The following is a 15,087-nucleotide window of genomic DNA, read 5'->3' on the forward strand; positions in this document are numbered from 1 at the left end:
GGTCGCTAACAGGTGCAGAAAATTGTGATATCATGCTTGTTTTGATGCCTTCCCACGTATCTTCTGCGTCGAAAATCTCAGTGAGGTACCAGCGGAATGCCTCACCTTCCAGGTACTCGCTGATGCAGTTGATGCGATCTCGTTCGGAGCAGCTGACGAACGTTGCTCGCCTTCGTTTCGAAGAGGTGCAACCACTTGTCAACAGGGACGTCTTCTTCAGCTCCGGTGTATTTCGGCAGGCTGATCATCTTCTTTGATGGGCTCGTGATGTTGCTGCGGTAGATCCTGTCGACTTAGTGTAACGGATGAGACATGGCGTCAGTCAGAACACCAGTTTATTCTGACCCTTCGTCTTCCTCATCTTCCTTTCCCACATTCACCTGTGAAGCGTCATATATATATATATATATATATATATATATATATATATTTATTTATTTATTTATTTTATTTATTTACAGGTACCTTACAGGCCCTTGATTAGGGCATTGAGTAAGGGGGGCTAACAAAGACATGTACAACAAGTAAAAGGGCGAAAGGTGCCAAAACGTAAGCTCGAGACATGAGTAACAAATAAACAAGAAATAAGTAAGTATAAATTGACATCATACATCGTTACCAAAAAACTAGAAAGATGCAGTTCGTGGCACGCAGCAGTTAGGAAGTGTACAATACGTGTAAGTTAAATTGGCACAGATTGTGGTATAATACACTGGGAAAATCATGAAAGCGCTTGCAGGAATATATATATATATATATATATATATATATATATATATATATATATATATATATATATATCTTGAAAGTCTTCCTGGATTCGGGTCGAGTTATAAGTCACCAGATGAAGCGAACGAGCAAACGAAAAACGATGCTTTATTGCCAACGTTACGGCCGGGGACCGGCCTTTGTCAGGGCATATAATATATATTGTAGCGTAAAGTTCTGGTCGCTACTTGGTCGGCGCCGGAGAGATGATACGTACACACAGCAGATCCATAGAGTTGCTCCTAAACCGATTTATTTGACTTGGTGTTCATAATAGACGTCGTACACACTTGTACGCTGCATAACTCTAACAACTCGGAGCAGCACCCGCTGCAACCTGCTCTCGTGGCGTCTCCGGTGCGACTCTCTCTCGGCTCCCCTCGAAGCGTCCCGAAGTGACCCCCGAGACAAACAAAAAGGACCACTCAGAAGTGTCCGTTCACCACACTCAATCGGGTGTCACGAATTCAAACAGGTACACCCAATAGCGGGCGGTCTCCACCGAGTTTGAACTCGATGACCGCCGTCCGCCTAAACACAAAATGATTTAAACTAAAGTAAAAACATACAACAAGCTACCGCGACATCCGTTAGGCTTCTACCGTACAACTCACCCCGCATACCTTCAGGCGCCGCGGAGGCAAAGCCGTCTGCGGTCCCCTAAATTGGAAACAGACCCTCGCAGGAAGGAAGATAACGCACTCGTACAACAAAGCCGGTGAGCCACTCAAGGACACCACCGCAAACCCCGCTCCTGGGCAGACCCGCGACATTGGAACGAGCCCAAAGTTGAAAGAAAATAGCTACATCTATATCTACGCGACACCTCCCCCATATGAACTAAGAGTGTCCCCACTCTGGATGAGCTGCAAGCAAACTAAGAATCCACAACCAAGGACACAACTTGCTTCGCGCCCTCCAAAAAGAAAGAACATTTCACGTACATTTAAAAGAAAATGACACATAACTGTAATATGCGAAAAAGGCGACCCGCGACCGAATAAATGTACAAAACATTTTACATCTGCAAGACACTAAAACACTAATACATGATGGCGAAACACACATGCTCAAAATAAAACTTGTTTTAAAACAGTGAAACAAAGAAAATACAAATTGCTAACTACAGTTCTGACGCACACATCTCAGTACGAAAGCACACACGGAGACACACAGAGTTACAAAGGGAGTCCTTTAACTCACTCACTCAACATCACTGGCTGTGTAGTAAATCTCGGTGTCACTGTCATAAGCCCCGAGTCTTTTCGGTTTGGTGTCGGATGACTGGTCCCTTGCGTCCGCGGATCAAAGTAGACCTCGGTGTCGCTAGTCGAATGTTCACTTTGACCGTGATCACTCGCGGGCGGAACTGCGGCACCACGCTGCGGCACTGTGGTGTCAACACGGACCGAACACTCGCGTTCGCTCTCACTGTCGTCATCCGCGTCGTCGTCGAGACATGCACGGGGGCGACACAGTTTCAAACGCGCTAGGGGGGCGCTCCGGTCGCCGAGCTGAGCAGACGTGCTCCGAATGAGCTCCGCAGTTTTCGCTAATTGTGCCTTCTTAATTGCTTCCAATCGAGTGGAAATCATCACTGCAGTGTTCGTGAACATCCCTGGACTCGATTGATATTATTTTTGGTCCGGCCAACCGGACTTTTCGTCAATTTTTGACGTTTTCTTCACTTGTGCGATGCTAGGCCTAGCGGACCACGCCTAGGCTTAGCAGGAGTACGGCCGGGGCGCGCAGCTGCGTCGGCCGCCCGGCCCGGCTCGACGCTCGACTCCTCATTGCCGAAGATGGCCTCGGCCTCATCGCAGCTCAACGCCGTTTCCCACAACCGTTTCGCGGCCCTTGCTACGAAAGACATGGACTTTTGTGCTGGCGGCAACGACACTACAACCACCGACACGATCAACGACCAAGAGGTGCTACGCAGCACCGGCCGCACCGCAGTCGCGGTGCGCGGCAACGCCTTACACCCAAGCGACATCGCGGGATGGGAAATCTCCGGAAAACAAGTAAGCCAACGACTTAATAAGCCCCAGCTTAACGATGTTACCCAAAGCAGCAAGCCAACTCCGCAATTTAGTGAAGCTCAAGCAAAAACGCATGGTAGCGAGAATCACTAAAGCGTCCCGCATGCCGCTGAATTTGCCGCGGGAAGAGCAGAAGATTGTAATACGACCGAGAGGAGGGCTATTCCTAGCAAAACTGGAAGCTGACATCGTAATGTCCGCAGCCATAACGGCAGCCAACGTTCCCAAGACCGCAGCGAAAGGAGATACGATCTGTAGTAATCCCACGCAGAACATCATTGTGATCAGCACGCCCGATGAAGAACGAGCACGTTACTACGCAAGCGTACGCTCCCTGTACATTGGGGGCCGTAGCTACGAAACGCATGCCTACTGCACCGCGCCTCACGGCACAGTGAAAGGAGTAATCCGTGGCATCGCAATAGAGAACACTGCCGAAGATCTGCACGAGAATATCGTTAACCAAGCAAACTTTCAGGCCCTCGAAACGCACAGGATTGGAAACACTACCTCGATCGTCATTTTGTTCGCAGGAACAAAGGTTCCCAACTACATAAAGTATGGCTCCATTATAGTAAAGTGTGGATTATACAGACAACACCACAACGTATGCAAGACATGCGGCAAAATCGGCCATCGAGCCGATGTATGCCCTACGCCGGAAACCAAGATCTGCTTTGCGTGTGGCGCGCCTAACCCGACGGCAAACCACGCGGCGCGGTGCAAGCCACGTTGCAAACTGTGTAACGGAGCCCACGCCACGGGCACGGAAGGCTGTACGAACAAGTACAAGGTGCTCTTCGTAGTTACTCAGCGCAGATGGGAGCGCAGAAACGCGGCGTCAACGTTTTCGTCGCAAGACTTCCCGCAGCTGCCACCGCAACAACAGAACGAAGCGCATCTATCAAAGAGAGGATGCAGCCGCTCGAGGAAGCGGGACAAAAGCAGGAGACAATCGGCGAGCCGCGGCAGAAGCACCGACGGCAAGCGCAGCGAAAACATGAATTACAACCGCAACCAGCAGTGACCGGGCAATGTGATAAATGGGGCCCAGGCAGTCAACCCGCAAGCGGCGAACCGCAATCCGCTCAACCACGTAGCTGAAGCAAAGGACAACACCATTCAGTCACTACGCAATGAAAATGACCAGCTCAAGTGATTCATCGCTGAACAGAGAGCTCAAATGCAAGAGATGAACGCTAAGTTGAACCAACTCATCAACGCACAGCAGCAGCAGCAACAACAGGTGACTCCGCCACCGCCACTGTCGCCACCGCAGAGTCAACCAAGACCCCCAACGCCAACGGAAAACAACACAAACTCAGCCATGGAGGTACAAGTCCCAGTTACTACGGAAGCTAACAGCGCAGAACCCGAAACGATCGACGTTGCTAGGACAAGTGAACCGGCACCCAAGAAGCGAGCGCTCGAATACTCACGTGAACGAAGAGTCAACGCTAGGCTGGACAGCCTAGAAGAACGTCAAGATCGACTAGAACAGACCATGAAAGCCAACTACGAAACCCTGAGCCAAGTCATCAAAGCTACTAACGATCGCCTCGATGCTACCAACGCACGCCTCGACACATTGGTGACACCCATACATGGCATGTAGTCTACCATACAAGGAATACAGGCTAAGTTGGATGCACTAATACACGCGCTGACGGCGTCAGGACTAATGCCACAACAGGCCTTCACCCAACCGCAATAATGGACGGGACAACGGCAACAGGCACCGCTAACCACAGAAACAGAGCACAGACACAACAGCATCATCTCCTTGTTTCAGAAGGACCAGGGAGACCACAGAACGTGACTAGCCAGGGTCACGCAGAGCGTGACCCTGGCTACTTCTTCTTTCTCGCCTCCGAGCTCCATCTTCAATCTGTTTTCTACACTCCTCATATGGCAATGGAATCCCAACGGCATACAGGGGAGAAAAGCATCTTTACAACAGTACATAAAACAAAGCACCAAGAGACCCGACGTTATAATACTACAAGAGACGCACAGTGAAACCCCACCGACGTTACCGGGGTACAGATCCTTTGCGAAGCCCCCCAGCGCACGAACAGTTGGGAAAGGCGCAGGGCAGGGGGTCTGCACCTTTGTAAAGAAGAATCTAACTTCAATAGATCACGAGCTGCTACCCAACGGCGCCATCGAGCACAGCACGGTTGAAATCGTCACCGGGAAGCGCAAGCGCCGTGAAATCACTTTTATAATCAACGTGTACAGCAATCCCAAGCACTTCCAGCAAAAATTCCGCACCCTTGTGCACAAAGCGCAACAGCTCGCGGGCTCCAACGTAACCCTACTGTGTGGAGACTTCAACGCTCAACATACGGCATGGGGGTATCCATACACGACAGCGAAGGGCCACAGTCTCTACGACGAAACAATGGACGCAGGTTACCAATTGCTAAACGACCCCAACGCACCTACGAGAAACGGAACGTCGTCGCAGCGAGACACAAACCCGGACCTCGCTTTCATAAGCACGGCCTCAGCACTGCGTGGAGTCACGTGGCGGAACACCGGGGAGACGTTGGGAAGTGACCACTGCATACTCAAAATTACAATACCCATCGCAGAGAACACGCAAAGAGCACAGCAACAGCAAATCGTCGACTGGCACGAGTACAGAAAGAAATTAGAAGACAACGTTACGGAAACCATTGAAAACATAGAAGCATGGACCAACATGTTGAACGCCACGACCAAAGACGCCACTCAGACAGTAGAAGCGGAGCCGGAGGCTACGATGCTGGACAGCAGACTAGCGCACCTCATGGAAGTCCGAAACTCGCTGATACGGCGCTGGAAACGTCAACGCCACAACAGAAAGCTACGCAAACGTATAGCACAACTCAACAGAGACTTCTAGCATCACAGCGCAGTCCTCTGCAGACAGCAGTGGCACGCGGTGTGTCAAAAAGCGGACGGTCAACTACACAAAGGCAAGACGTGGCGCCTGCTACGCCACTTGCTCAACGACCAGACAACCAAGGGAGCTCAGCATTACATGCTGAACAAGACAATTCACAAAGCCGTCAAAGAAATGGGAGAGGCTGAGGTGCAACGACGCCTTGACGCCAAGTATCTCCCCGTAACGCCAACGAACCCACTCCCCAGCTACGAAGGGGCAACCAACGAGAGACTAGATGCCGACATCGAAGAATGGGAAGTGCGAGCGGTTCTACAAACAATCAACTGTAAATCGGCATCCGTACCGGACCACGTCACCAACAAGGCATTGAGGAACTTGAACGACACGGCAATTGAAGCCCTCACCAAGTACTACAACCAGTGCTGGCGGACGGGCAAGCTACCGCAACAATGGAAGACCGCGAAAACGGTCCTGATCCCCAAACCGGGCAAACCACCCAGCATAGACAACCTGAGACCCATCTCTCTAACGTCGTGCGTGGGCAAGGTGCTTGAACACGTCCTACTCAACAGATGGCAACGTTATTTGAAAGAATCCAACATATATCCACATACAATGCTGGGGTTCCGGGCCAAACTGTGTACCCAGGACGCCATGCTGTTGCTCAAGAACGAAATCGTGGACAGACACTTTCCCACGTTGGATAACAGAGCGGTGCTCGGACTGGATCTCCAGGGAGCATTCGACAACGTACACCACTCGGCCGTCCTTCGGCAGGTGTCCCACTTCAACATGGGGGAGAGGACGTTCGCTTACATCAAAGATTTCCTGACCAACCACACCACGCGGCTTGTGGCAGGAGAACTACAACTACCGCTCAAACAGCTGGGGAGCACGTGGACACCGCAGGGCTCGGTGATCTCCCCTCTGTTGTTCAACCTTGTCATGATAGGCGTTGCAAGAAGATTGGAACGCGTTAGAAACATCAAGTACACGATCTACGCGGACGACATCACGCTGTGGTCAACGGGAGGAAGCGACAGCCAGATCAAGGCAGCCCTCCAAGAAGCCGTCGCCGCTGTAGAAGAACACCTACGACCCACCGGACTCAAATGTTCACCAACCAAGTCGGAACTGCTAGTGATCTCACCGCGAAGTGCGCGACGCCCGACAACGCAGAACATCAACGCAGTAACCCAAGACGGAACGCCGATACCGCACGTGCAGACGCTCGGAGTTTTGGGACTGCACCTTCAGGACTTGAACCGCAACAACGTGACGGTACAGAAGCTCCACGCAAAGCTCTCGCTGGCCACCTGCCTACTCAAGAAGGTGGCCACGTGGTATCAGGGCATGCGAGAAGACAGTCTACTACGACTCACCCAGTCGTTTGCAGTCAGCCACATCTCTTACGTAGCGTCGTTCCACAATTGGAAAGCGGCGGAGAAGATCAAGATTGACGCGATGATCAGAAAGGCGTACAAGACGGCCCTGGGCTTATACCCCCACACCAACACGGAACGCATACTCGCGTTGGGCGTTCACAACACGCTGGAAGAAATTGCAGAAGCCCAGCGAACGGCGCAGTATCACCGCCTGTCCCAGACCAGGACGGGAAGAACGATACTACAGCGCATCGGAATCAACGCGCCAGCGACGACTACGGAGGTAGCAAAGCAGCTACCCCGGGACGTTCTCCAAAGACTGAGGGTTCCACCCTTACCGAAGCACATGCATCCACAAGTACACCAAGAAAGAAGAACGGCGAGAGCCACGGCCCTCACAAAAGGTCACGCCAACGATCTGCGCGCGTACTACGTGGACGTGGCGAAGTATCCCCACCGGCCAAACACGTACGCAGCAGCAGTCATCGCAGCAGACACTGGAGTACTCACAACGTCGGGAAGCATACGGTACAAGTCGCCCACGCAAGCCGAGGAGTTTGCAATCGCACTGGCACTAGTGATCCCGGATTGCCGCACGGTCCTCAGCGACTCGAAGACGGCAATAGCCAACTTTGCTACAAACAACGTCCATGGAACCACTGCAAGAGTATGTTCAACTATAGCAAGACCGGAAACCAACATTACCGTCAAGTGGTTCCCTGCGCACGCCGAGGAGCTGGACGTGGGCCCGAACCGCAACGAGGAGGCAGATACGGAGGCACACGCGCTAACTAGCCGCGGGTCTCTGTCAACGCATTCCTCGGAGCCGCAACGACCCGATGCCGAAGACGGAGAGTATTTTATCACAACCTACACCGACGTTCTGCAGTGGTACAGAACGAGTAGACGCCTCTACCCACCGCCTCACCGAGACCTAGAACGCAGAGAAGCAGCCACACTACGGCAGCTGCAAGTACAAGCAATATGGACTCCGGTCTGGGCAAAGCACGTTTGCCCGGAGGTTTACACCACTGATGTATGCCAACACTGCAAGAAAGCGCGAGCCACCCAGAGACACCTCCTTTGAGACTGTGCACCACCGCCGGGTAACCAAGAAGTAATGCCAACTGCCATAAGCAGCAAAATTATCAGCCGAGAGCCAGGCAATCAGAGACGTGGTCCAGCACGTGCTTAGCATCCTGGAACGCCAGCGGCCGAAAGCGGCGCCCCCACGGGTTTGACGCGAGTAGGTTGCTGCTCCGGGACGTCCGATCATGCTAGTGTCTCGCTTTAATCCCCCTACCCCTTCCCCCTTTATGCCGGATCGTCAATAAAGTTTTTTCACTCACTCAAGCGCGCTACATTCACAATGTCCTTCTTCCTTCCGCTGCGGTCCACGACCTCCCAGTTGTTCTCCGCTACCTGTCGAAGGAGGCGAAATGGTCCATGGTAGTGGTGGAGGAGCTTTGTTGTTTTGCCCCTCCCTCATGAGGGCGTCCACACGTAGACGAATTGCCCCGGTCAAAACACAGCACCCCGTCGTCGGACATCGTACGCTCTCTTGTTTTTTGTTTGCTGGTCCCTCTCGCGCTGAGCCACAAGCTCCCGAGCTTGGCGAAACCTGCGCGCCACTGCATATGTATTGAAGGCACCCTCATTGTCACGTTGCAGGTTGAGGCTCGCATCAATAGGCAAGGTTGGCTCGCGGCCATGCAACAAGAAAAATGGCGTGAAGCCGGTTGTCTCTTGCCGCGAAGAGTTGTAACCGAAGACGACATAAGGGAGGAATTCGTCCCAATCCCGGTGGTCTGTGGAAACATACATACTAAGCATGTCCGCAAGCGTACGGTTGAACCTCTCACACAGGCCATTCGTCTGCGGGTGGTAGGCGGTGGTTGTGACGTGGTTGCTCCCCATTGCTCGGAATACCTCTTCAATGAAGGTACTAATAAAATGCTTTCTCTGTCAGTGATTATCTTCGCCGGGGCTCCACGTCGTAGAACCACTTGCTCCACAAAAGCTTGAGCTGCCTCAGCGGCCGTTGCAGCGGGGCAGGCGACCGCTTCTACCCACTTTGAGTGATAGTCTTTCATCACAAGCACGTAGCGATGGCCGCGTTTACTCTTCACGAAGGGTCTAAGAAAATCCATGCCGATTTGCTCAAATGGCCGCCCCACGGGGGTATAGGTTGAAGAAAACCGACAGGTAGCTGTTTTTCTCGAAATCGATTTCGCCATGGTTCCCAGGCTAAGATCGGATAAGCGTCGAGCTATTACCATTATAGGGCGCACAATGTCGCGAAGGGCAATATGGGAAGCTAGCCGGCGCCCTGTACGCCCTGCAAATAGGGTCCTTCTGGCGTGCAAAAACGGAGGAAGAATTATGACGCTCCTCGTGGCAATCGACAGCGGGCAACTTCAGAAGCTCAGAATAATTTGATAGTGGCAGCAGTGGTCGCGGATCCTTACCTCAGCGCCAAGAAAACGTCAGTATTAAAACAATCAAGAGAAGGCTTCACAAAGCCGGTATAGTGAGCTAAATATCGGCCTGAAAAGTTATGTTGGATGAACGACACAGAAATCATTGCCTTGAATTCGCGTCTGTGGTGGAATCCTGGAGCCCCGACAACTGGCGCGCGGTTGTCTTTACAGATGAGGCCTCTTTCTGCACCCGCTGGGAGCAGCAGAGAAAGGTGTGGCGCCCCCAGAACTACCTGTATGCATTCCTATAATTGTGTAACTGAACGCTGTGTAGCTTACTGCATATACTTCCCAGACCAGCACTGCTGAAAATGAAAGAGTTTTATGCAAACTCTCAAACTTACTATAAGCTGTGACCTGCTTTATATTGCGGATTTACTTCGTCATAGCGAGTAATACCACTGGCCTCCATTAAAAAGGCTGTATGATGCATCCCTGCTCTCTGATGTCAGCGCTTGTGAAGCCGCCCGAAGGTCCCTTCACTGTCCCGGAAGTTGGCGTCTTTTGGGCGTTTTGGGTGTGTAATCTGGCGGCAGTTGTTGTTATGGTAATATTTGTGTTTTCTTTTTCTAATATAACATTCTCGCGGTCATCCAACGCTACACAAAAAATGACAGATGCTATAGTGACGCCTTCCAAAACGGCGGGATGCTGTGATCTGCAACTAGTCGATGCAACAAACCATACGATTAGGCATCACTTGGAACGCTGACTAACTCTACACGAAAAATGACACGCCGTAGGGAAGCCGTTCGAATATGGCACAGTGCTGTTACGTACAACGTTACAATTGCTCATTAGTCAAGTGACAGAGAAAGAGATTGTCACGGCATTTTTTACAAAAAAAAAGGAATGATTGCAAAGGCAGCCAGGAGCAAAGCAAAGGTTTGTCTTTTGTGAGTGATCCGGGAAAGAAAACAACGTTGAGATGACATCGTTTCGAAGATGAGTTTTTGGAACCGAGGGATAAAAACATCACTCTGCAAAATGATCACTGCAACGTCTGCTTCCTGGAGATGGCGTCCAGTTGTCCCTCTTTAAGTTACTGACCCACTTCTCGTATATTTGAGACCTCGAGCGTATGAAACTGCTCTGTCAAAAAAACGAAACGCCTTCAACGCGCCCCCATAAAAAATATGTGGTCAAATATCATCATCTCCTCGCAGAATTCACAAAGAGGAATATAATTTTGATGTACTTATGCGTAAAATGTTTTTGCGACGACATTTTCGGACGATTCGCAAAGTTTACAGCTTTCTACAGGCCAGCATTTCAATAAAAAGAAGAGAAAATCCCTCGCGCCTGCACCAGGTGACTGTTCATGGCGGTGGCTTCCGGGACACCAACGGCGTCTTCTGGTGGCTTCAACCACGCACTGTCGATGCACCATCCAGCTCCCTCTAGTAGAGATCAGTGAGTAATACGCCCTTTTTGGCTGCATGGACGGGGGAATTGCCTTACCCTGCTTCTTTTATTTTCCGTCATTTCTCTTTTTTAACTTCGTCCATTCATTATTTACCTAAATAGAACCTTTTTTACATATGTCTACGCAAAAGCTTTCAGTTTGATGCATGTACCAATGTCAATTACATATTTTCCACAGGTGCGACGAGCGCTATATCTTGGGCACTCGTTCAAGTGGTCGCACTATACGGTCCACGTGTGGGCCGCGATCAGCCACACAGGTTTGGGGCCACTGCATCGGTTTCAAGAAAAAATGACATCTGAAACGTACATGGACGTTTTGCAGACAGTGCTCATTCTGCATGTTCTCGATGGCCCCTTCCCGGACCGACACTATCTTCAACATGACAACTCACCAATTCACACGTCAAAGGCAGTGCAGCAGATGGTGGATGATTTAGGTGTGACAAGGCTGAACTGGCCCACGAGAAGTCCCGATTTAAATAGAATTGAAAATATATGGGAGCTAATGAAGTCAAATCTATCGAAAAAGGCGGGTCTAGCCGCAGCTAAATCAGACGCGCTTTGGATATTGATTCAAAAAGAATGGGACCGCCTCTGACAGCGGCCGGATCTTGTGAACAGGCTATACGACTTGCTTCCCACGAGGATCGTATGTGCCAAAGGGAAGGAGGGCGGGGGGACCATCTTTTATTAGGTGATGGAACGACACCCTTTTCTACTTTTCATTTAGGCAAAAATAAAACTTGTCTATTTTGTGCTTCCATGTTTTAGTATAAGTCGTCGTGGAGCCCGACTGACCCAGAGACTCGGTCATTGCTGCCGTAATGGCAATAACAAGTATATTGCACTTTTTTTTTCAGCGGACGACAACCAAGTCGTGGAAAGACGTTGGTTCATGGCATTTGTCACCGGCCTGTATAACAAAGACACTAAGGAGGGAGACAATGTTTCATCTAAAAACTACTTTTTTTTGGCTCGCAGTAGACTGGAGCTTTTCCTGTTTCGCAATTTTTGGTCAGATCATGTTCTGTTTATAGGTTATATGGAATGAAAATATGAGACCTAATTATTCATTTCTGAGGTCTGCCATGATAGACACGTAGTTCAGGTGCTTCCCTGTGACCCTATGGTCACGAGGTTGATCCCAACTGGGCGATCTCATTTCAGTGCAGATGACATAATAGAGACCCGTCTACTGTGCGATGTCAGTGCACGTTATGGAACACAAGATGACCAAAATTTTCGGAACCTTCCACTACGGCGTCTTTCATAAGCATTATATCGTGGAGGAGAAATAACCTTTATTATAAGAAACCAGCAGGTTTAGGTAGCCGGGTCTAGGCCTCCCATGAGGGGACGTCAAGGGCTTGCCTCGACGCCGCCTCACGGGCGTGATGGGTCCCCAAGGTTTGGTCGTCAAGAGCGGGGCTCCGCAGAGCCTCATGGAGCTTCGACGAAAGGGTCTTGGCGTTAGTGTGTCTGTACTGTGCCGGGCACTCCCACAGCATGTGCGGAAACGTAGCCGGGTGAGTGCCGCAGCACCGGCAGTGGGAGGTTGTGTACACGTCCGGGAATATGAGGTGAAAGCGGGCAGGTGAGAGATACGTGTTTGTTTGGAGTAGACGCAAAGTGGTTGCCTGTGCCCGGTAGAGCTTAGGGTGAGGTGGGGGAAAGGCTCAGCGTCTGAGGTAAAAGTTCTTAACCAGATCATTGTAGGTAGTCAGGTTGTCCCTGGTGTCCATCTTGTCTCCAGTAGCTCCAGCGTGGTTGACAAGGCCTCGAGCAAGGGACTGGGTGACCTCGTTGAGGTTGGGGAGGCGGGGGTGGACTGGGCCTGCGTGGTAAGGGGTTTTATTGTGTTTTTTTACGCGAAGCCTTACTACAGACAGTCGGGAAAATGTGGTACAAAGCATCAACGTCTGTGCTCTTATTTTACGCATATGGTGGCCTTATCATATTTTCATTTAATCGCACACTTTGAATAGCCAGAAAGTGCGCATCGTTTCTTGCGAAACAGTCAGGCGGTTTCTTATCAGTGGACATGCATCTTTCGGAATCGATATGCTGAAAGCGCCTTGCGAGAGCGTGCGTCTTCGATTAAACAAGAACATCTTTCAACGTTGTCACTCGTGCACAGCAGGTCTGCATGTCTATTAGGTCATGCATGCTCCTTTGCACGCCACGTCACACCCCGCAACGGCCGCAAAGTGTCACCCCACGGAGCAAAGCCGAACCAGTGATGGTAAAGCGGACTCTCAAACAGGGATGTCCATTGTCACCGTTGCTGTGTATGCTGTATACGACCAGCCTCGAGAGAGCGCTGCTGACGGATGGAGGTGAATTCTCTCTTGCCCACTCATATGGCGGAGCACCAGTGTCCTGGAGGCTTTCGGGCTTGGTATACGCGGATGATATTGTCCTGGTGGCTGACAGTCTGGGTGACCTGCAGCACCTCGTTTCATTATCGGCAAATCACCTAAGCAAACTTGGACTCGGCTTCAATGCCAAGAAATCAGCGGTGCTGGTGTTTGCAGGAACAGATATAACGGCGGCAGTGTTGCTGCCGGAGGGTGGGCAGATTCCATAGAAGGAACATTACAGATACCTCGGTGTCCCACTCAGTACATCGGGGCAAGTTCTACACATTAACGAGGAAAACATCCGCCAAACATCACGCAAAGCGGCGAACGTCATGCGCAAACGAAGTCTTTGGGGCTGTAACCGATTCCTGCTTGTTAGGGAAATGTGGAAGTGTGTGCATGTCCCATGCTTGTCGTTTGCCAATGCTGTACTAACCTTCCAACCAGGAACAAGACAGTGGCTGCAACGAGGGCAGCGGGAGGTTGGTCGACTGGCCTTGGGATGCCACGGACGAGTTTCTATAGAGGCCATTCAAGGAGACGTTGGATGGTCTTCGTATGAGGCCCGAGAAGTCAGGAGCAAGATAGCCTACAAGGGCCGCCTGCGTCTCATAAATTACAAAAGGTGGGCAAGATGCTTGTTCCGATACACCATCCTGACTGGAATAACGACACAGTGGACTGCGCGGGTGTACACCCTGCGCCGAAAGTTTGGTTTCTTCGCGAAACTCGTGAAGGCAAGCACAGAGTGCGGATGGGCCTGTGCCGTCCGCAAACAAGTACGGGAGGAAGAGAATGAGCAGTGGCGGAGGGCGATGCGTTCCAAGGCAACCTTGACGGTATATCGAAGTTGCAAGAATGAAATATAAAAAAGTGCATGTACGATAACAATGGCGGTAGTGGCCTTCTGTTCGAAGCGCGGGCTGGGGCACTACGAACCCTTGTGTACCGTCGCCGATTCGACGAGAATACCGATGACACGAGTGCGATGTGCCGTGTGTGCGGGCAGGAAGAAGAAACCATCCCCCATCTAGTGCTACGATGTACGTGTTTGGGCCCACACCAACGAAAGGGTACCACACTGCCCGAGGCTCTGGGGTTTGTTCACAAAGATGACCCGGGGCCACCCACAGGTGATGGAGCGGCTGGTACAGTGAACTATGCGGCAGTACGCACCACCAAAACAAGGCCGGTGCAGTGGTGGCGCACGACACAGCGGTAATGATTTATGTGGACAAAATTGAAAGTGTATATGTGCAGATTCAAGCGCGTACGCCTGTGGAGTGTTTTGTTTATTTACTTTTTAAGTGTTTTTTTTACTCTGGCTAGGGCAGATTAATCTAGCCCGCCCGATACAAAGGGATCAGTCTGAAATCATCATAATCATCATCATCATAAGACGTGGCCGCGGCTGTACCTCGACGCCGTGGAAACTACACAGGGAAGACGAAGGTGCACGTCTTCAACTTCTCGAGATATCAAGCTCTTAGAAACGCTGGATTCGCGCTGTGCCACAAGAAAACCTCACAGTCACCGGAAATTCCACGGTAAGTTTTTTAAGGTGTTAGTTAATTGATAAAATATATACGTACAGAGCCGTCCACTTCTACCCCGCTACAGTGTACTAGAAGGGGGCAGCGGAGTGAACGAGGCGGCCGCGCCGCATCTCGGCTGATTCTCCGGCGGGTGACAGTAGCGGCGGCGCTGTTGTTCCGTGGTACTGAAGATCGC

The 15,087-nt window shown here is 51.0% G+C and overlaps 1 long non-coding RNA gene across 1 annotated transcript; it reads right to left on the minus strand.

The window, feature by feature from the left end:
- Positions 1-12,272: 12,272 nt before the first annotated feature.
- LOC142777167 (uncharacterized) lies at positions 12,273-15,087 on the minus strand. Its single transcript, XR_012887956.1, has 2 exons — positions 14,949-15,087; positions 12,273-12,830 (listed from the first exon to the last, which is right to left on the minus strand). It is a non-coding gene; the product is annotated as an uncharacterized LOC142777167 (long non-coding RNA).

This window comes from Rhipicephalus microplus, chromosome X, assembly GCF_043290135.1.
Source record: "Rhipicephalus microplus isolate Deutch F79 chromosome X, USDA_Rmic, whole genome shotgun sequence".
NCBI lineage: Eukaryota > Metazoa > Arthropoda > Arachnida > Ixodida > Ixodidae > Rhipicephalus > Rhipicephalus microplus.